The sequence below is a fragment of the Hordeum vulgare genome, chromosome 4H (genome assembly GCF_904849725.1).
Source record: "Hordeum vulgare subsp. vulgare chromosome 4H, MorexV3_pseudomolecules_assembly, whole genome shotgun sequence".
Classification (NCBI taxonomy): Eukaryota; Viridiplantae; Streptophyta; class Magnoliopsida; order Poales; family Poaceae; genus Hordeum; species Hordeum vulgare.
Window position 1 is genome coordinate 109,176,178 of NC_058521.1, and position 6,964 is coordinate 109,183,141.

The following is a 6,964-nucleotide window of genomic DNA, read 5'->3' on the forward strand; positions in this document are numbered from 1 at the left end:
ATTTGTGATCAGATTATCTATGATATATATTTGAGTCTTTGCTGATTTCTAATATGCATGATTTGATATCCTTGTAAGTCTCTCCGAGTCTTGGGTTTTGTTTGGCCAACTAGATCTATAATTCTTGCAATGGGAGAAGTGCTTGGTTTTTAGTTCTTACCGTGTGGTGACCTTTCCCAGTGACAGTAGGGGCAGCAAGGAACACATCGTGTAGTTTCCATCAAGGGTAACAAGATGGGATTTGTCGTACATATTAGATTGTCCATATACATCATGTCATCTTGCTTAAGGCGTTACTCTGTTCTCATGAACTTAATACACTAGATGCATGCTGGATAGCGGTCGACGTGTGGAGTAATAGTAGTAGATGCAGAAAGTATCGGTCTACTTGTTTTGGACATGATGCCTATAGATATAATCATTGCCATAGATGACGTCACGACTTTGCGTGGTTCTATCAATTGCTCGACAGTAATTTGTTCACCCACCGTCTACTTGCTTTCATGAGAGAAGCCACTAGTGAACACTATGGCCCCCGGGTCTATTCACACCTATCGTTTACACCTCCGCTTTTACTTTGCTTTGTTACTTTGTTGCTTTCAGTTCTCACTTGGCAAACAATCTATAAGGGATTGCCAACCCCTTGCACTACAAGGAATATGCTAATACAAGATGCTATTTTTTCGTCGCTACATCGTCACGGTTTTTCATTTACAACGATCTCACGACGAAAAACCAAGCGTCAAAAACGGAGCATCACAAATGAACAGCAGCGACGTTTTGATCAAAATCGTCTTAACTTTTACGACGATTCCTGGATTGTCTTAACCTTTACGACGATCCTAAATCGTCGTTGGCAATCAAACCCAGTCCTATGTGGCAGTCCTACGTGGCAAAATTATGACGAAACGAAAACATCATGGTTGAATTCTGCCCAACCCATTTCAATTGATCACATGGACTGGTTTTATTTTTTTGGCCTTTTTTTATTGGGCTTCTCTTTGGGCCTTAGCCTATTTAGAGCCACTTTAGTTTTTTTTTGAATTTTTTTTATCATTCTTATTTGGGCCCTGGCCTTTTAATGCCTTAATACATTTGATCCAGTTTCAGTTTTGGCCTTTTTCATTTTTGTCTTCAACAACTTTTTGATTTCATTTCTATTTGTTGGACCTTTTCAACCCAATTATTTGTCCAATATTAAATCCAACACTATTTCATATTCAAATCAAGAAAACTTCAAGTCAAATTGAAATCATCCATCATATAACATCACATAATACATCTCCCAGGTTTACATAACACAATAACTCATGTCATGAATACATTTCCTTACACAGAAATATAGCAAGAACGGACAGAATTGCACAATAGAACAATGACACATCTGCTAACAATGGAGTTCATTCCACTCTCCTATGAGACATAGGTTCATAAATTTTTGTGTTGTATTGATTTAAATGTCCCAAATAGGCATCATCGACATCTTCTCACCACTTTCCTAGAAACAAATAAAGAGATAAAACAAAAAAACATTAGACCATAATATTACACCAGAGCACAGATCAGTAACTTCAAATCACAATATATCCATTATACTAGATGTCACAGTTGTATAAAAGCTGCTAGTTATAAAAAAACACTTAGAATAATGACTTCTAAACAACGACTGGAATTACTACAACATATTTGAATCTCAGTAAGAAGGGGTGCTTCAGATGTTTAATCTCACATGTACTACCACACCTCACTTTATTTTGTTATAAGAACTATAACTATTGGTACTAACTTGTAACGCATGTCTACATGTTGTTTAGTACTCCCCTGTCCCAAAATAAATGTCGTTGATCTAGTACAATATTTGTACTAGTTTAGTACTAAATCTACAACACTTATATTGGAACGGAGGGAGCATTATTTTGTGTGTAGGAATGCATTATGCAAGCAAGAAAGTGGAAAATGAAATGACAGGTGTGCACTACAAAGTAGCTATCGGCCTTATTGGATTTTATTACAGGAAATTGTATGTATTGCACGAGGTATGAAGGGTGCATCTAATTAAATGCAAGGAAACCAGTCATGTTCCTTTTAGTATATGTGGCATTTCTCAATGATATGATATTTTTAAGCGAGTTGCTGAGTATTTCGACATTTAGCCCTATGCTACAGAAAATCAAACTATGTAATTACTTAAATAATCATTATAACAGATGGTGCTGCATTATTAATGCTGCCCCTGATGGTAAAACACTGGCGAATGTACTTTAGTTAATAGTTGTGCAATCGTTATGTTACTTCTTGATGGTTGAGGGTGGGCATGACTGAATATCTATCAAGTCCCATTTTGGTTATGAATCATCCACGTACGTGTAGCAGCCTATATATGGAACTTAAACTATATTATCTATTTATCTTTGATAAGAACAAAAATTGATCCAAGATAGCATACCACTTTTCTATGTGAACTTATAAAAGATATCTCATTCTCATGAGGCATTATTGTAATATATGTGGCTATTCTAGAAAAAATTATCATGCAAGTTCAATAGCATTATTTACTATTCATATGTACATATTCATATACATCGTAAGTTCCTCTTATTGGTTTGGATGTCAAAAAGTGAGACTTAATAGTGAAGTTTTTTCTAATTAATCTATTCTTGTTTCATTTACTTTTTTATGGACAACAGTTTTCTTCGATTCTTGCAGCAAGACAGCAAAAATATCATTGAAAATCTACATATCTAACAAAAAGTGATGTTCTGCACGGGAGTAACTTCATCATCGATTCTGTATAACCAGCAAAAAAATTACTTGCCTTATATACTGATGATGGTACTAACGTCTCAAATGGTTCATACAGGGTTACAACACCATGTACTCCAAGCTTCTGCAAGCGTGGCACATCCGTACGGAATGGAACAGCTCCAAGAAAAATGAACTGGTAAAGAGGACAATGTTTAGATCAATGAGATTTATTCATCTTATCCTTATCAGTTAGAATATTTTAAAGAGCATAGAAACTAGTAATAGGCTTCAATCTCATTAAAATGAAATAATTATTCAAACAATCAGTGTGCGGATCACATAATGATAACTTTAAATGATTCACCATCATATGCAAAACTAAAGACAGATGTGAGTACATCAAAATCTTGATATCGACACCCATGGAAAAAAGTAGACAGAACCAGCAACTGATCCGCAATAAATACCATGATCATAATCACAATAATCAGTGTGCAGATCGGGAAACTAGCACCATGTAGAACCTTGACTAATAAACAACGATCCATAAATATACTTGCAAATGAGAAACTATAAATGTGACATATACACATCATTGCACACGAAGCAGGAGAACAACATTTGACACCGCTGATAATGATATATATTAGGTGTTGCAACAGACATGCAGTTTGGCTTTGTTTTGTTCAGAGCGGAACCGGATATAAGCCGGAAGGGTAGAACTGATGCAGAGCAGGGGAAGCCAGTTAATGGATATCAGTTATCACGTACCTGAAGAACCCCAGCAGCAGCCAGGATCTGCTGCCCATGGCAGATCGACGCGACCGACTTTCCTTTGTCCATGAACCACTTGGCCAGGCTAAGGATCTTCTCATTCAGGGCGAGGTACTCGGGGGCACGTTCATCGGGAATCACAAGCGCATCATAGCTTGAGGCATCCACGCCGTCAAATGACGCGTTCAAAGCGAAATCGTGACCAGGCTTCTCGCTGTAAGTCTGGTTGCCCTTAAAGTCATGGATGGCGGTTTGGCACTTGTCCCCAGCACCCTTGTCAGGGAAAACCGCATCGACATGGCAGCCAAGGGCTTGCAGGGCCTGGAATGGGACCATCACCTCGTAATCCTCCATGTAATCCTGTTTAGAACGTCATTAGAACAAACACGTTAAGTACACTGTTTATATGTAATGAAAAATGAGAAATAATATTTACAAGGAGGAACATTAACTGAATTGACCAGGAGAGAATTTTCTCAAAGTATTACCCCGTAGAGGAACAATATTCTCTTGTCTGCACCTGCGACAGTCTCCAAGAGCTTTCAAAAACAGGATGATGAATTCACTTGGCACCAGCAGCAACCAAAACTGGTTTGACAGCAAGATACACGGTGCATGTACGGTCCCTGACTACTCAAGCTGCTGCCAGAATCAGCTGTCCATGGCAAACTGATGCGATGGGATTCTTAGGGTCTGAGAACTTCCTAACTAAGGCAAGCACTTTGTCATCCATTGCAAGGTATTCTGGTGCACGGACTCCAGGAATTACCAATCCATCATATGCAGCAGCACTAACATCATCGAATGTAGCATCAAGTGCAAAGTTATGACCTTTTGATTCCGCATATGTCTGCATCAGATATACAGAACACAAAATTAGTGCAGGACATTAATGAAGTACTATGTTAGAAAGAATGAGGTACCATCACACACTTAAAAAGAATCACCAGCATGGCTGGTTTATTAAAACTGAGCATTCCACACAGATTAAATAATATTCCTTGCCAATTCAAGAGTATGTTAGCAGAAGTGCAAGAAAAATTTATGTGACGACGAGATGGGAATAGAAGATTTACTGATGTACTGATGAGTAGAAAGTGGTACATCTTAATTGTGAGCATGGTAGGTCAAGTACAAAATCATGTGTGTATTTCTTCATTCCGTATCCTTTTTTCAGACATGTACACACTAACACTGATTCAGTGCATATTTAAGACTCATGTGTATGTAAGAGAAATAGAACTGTAGGAAGAATTAGTATGATAGTACAATACAGGGACCCCTAAGATCAATGTGTACTGATGAGTAGGAAGTGCTAAATCTTAATTGTGAGCAGGGAAGGTGACGTGTGGCACGAAGAAGCACCGCCCTGACATTTATACATCTAAACTTGCCATCCAAAAAAATGAAACTTGCCATCCAAACAGAAAGTTGCCATAGAAAAACGTCAGGACAAAATTGCCTCGTGCCAAACGTGCGACACTTATCAGGGTCCTATTTAGATTGTTCAAGATGGATCAGTGAGTAAAATGTACTGCATTTAAATTGCGAGCACAGAGGTGGAATGTGAAACCATATGTGCAGTTTATTAGATAAATCCCTCTTCTATATCTAGTACGTATAGACCAATATTAAAAATTCGCCTAAACAAAAAAGATCCAATGACCAACTTTAGTTTTAAGCATTAATCAGGGTAAATGGTTACTAGAAAATCCAAGCAGTACTTCGAGTAAAAGAAAATTATGACAACCTCAACAAGTAGTGAACGAAAAGAAGATTTGACAACTACATTAACTTAAGCCAGTCAAGATTCGGAAGTTAGAATGCGTGTTTCTCACTTCACCACTGTTGAACAACGACCATTAACACCAATAGGTCTGTTTCTGGTCTGTCTTACGAATTATGATTTCTGTTAATTCATGCTTTAAGAGAGAAAAAAATGCATCAAACAGGCCTAAACATCTGGTCAGTGTAGCTATAAAGGGTTAAAGGCTCAGGTAACGCACGCACGTTGCCCACTTAATATACTAGCGCGACCGCGGAATTGTCTAGCGCGCATGCTCCCTGCAGCCTAGGAGAGACACAGCGGCAACAAGAGACGGACAGAGAGCGGCTGAGCTGTTCATGAGCAGAGCATGAGCAGGCACAGGTCATCAACTTGGACAGGCGTACGTACCATGAGCCGGAGATGCCGTCGACGAGGCCATTGATGCGGTCGCCAGTGACGCAGCCCTCGCGCATGACCTCCTCGGCCACGGACATGTCGATGGCCTCCAGGGCCGCCAACGCATTACTCTAGATCTGGATGGGACCGCGGTACTGCCCCTCCCCGCGCACCACGCTGATGTCCCAGTCGAACACCGTCACATTGTACCCCTTGCGCCCGGCCGCGAGCGCAGCACCAGCCCATCGATGCCGCCGCCCGCCACCAGCACGCGAGGCTTCCCCTTCACGGGCCCCGGCGACGACGACAACGCCGGGGCCATCTCCGTGGCGGCTGTGGCCACCGGCCGCATTGCCCCCACCAGCCTGGCGATGGCGCGCGCCCTCTACTTCCTGGGCTGCGGGGCCGAGAGGAGGACACTGGTCTACGTCGAGTACTGCTCCTCGTTGCAGAAGAGCGTCTTGGCCGGGGAGGTGGCGGAGAGGAGCACCATGGGCATGGACCCCGGTGGTCCGATTATTGAGCTCCCGCGGGATTGGCGAACGAGAAGAGCGTTGTTGGGCAAGTCGAGGCTGTGGACGGAGGGGAAGAGCTAACTAACCCTAGGCTGTTTTCACCGCATTCTTGGGGAACGCCGCCCGGCTCAGCCCGCCCATGTCCGCGACGCGCGCGCATTCGAGCAGCTCGGCAGCGGCCAGCAGCACCAGCAGCGGCAGCAGATGCGGCGGCGCCATCCGAGCTACTCAACTAGGCCGGAGGTACCAAGCGAGCAGCGGCAACGGCTCAGCCTCACAGAACGATGGGTGGTGGCTGAGCGAGAGGTGTCGGGCGGCTTGGAGAGGCTCGGCTGCTCCGGATCTGGGAGGAGGAGGAGAGGAGAGCGTGCGACGGCGCCGGATCTAGCAGAAGATTGGGGTGGCGGATCCGGATCGGAGGTGGGGGGATCCTGTCGGGACCCCTATCCTGAGCCATACAACTCCAGCATGTACACGTCGTATCACTTTGTGGCCTCACGCACGGCAATCACCCCGGTTGCCACCTTACCTTGGCCGGGACCGTTTGCGTCTTTTGGCTCACGTATACGACTGTGTTGCCAGCAATCATATGTCAAAGAACGTTGGTCGACATGGCTAGTTATGAACTTAAGTGGCATATCCGTACAGGGACACACATACATAACCCAGCAAGGCAGGTGTCGGTCATCAGCGAGTGTAGACGAGTCGTAGCAAGCTACAGGGACTCCATTACACCGCGTGATATTTCCCCATGGGGACAGACACA

At 42.9% G+C, this 6,964-nt stretch overlaps 1 pseudogene; it reads right to left on the reverse strand.

Moving 5' to 3' along the window:
* Positions 1 to 3,501: 3,501 nt before the first annotated feature.
* Positions 3,502 to 5,781, reverse strand: LOC123450329 (annotated as a pseudogene).
* Between the last annotated feature and the right edge of the window lie 1,183 nt (positions 5,782 to 6,964).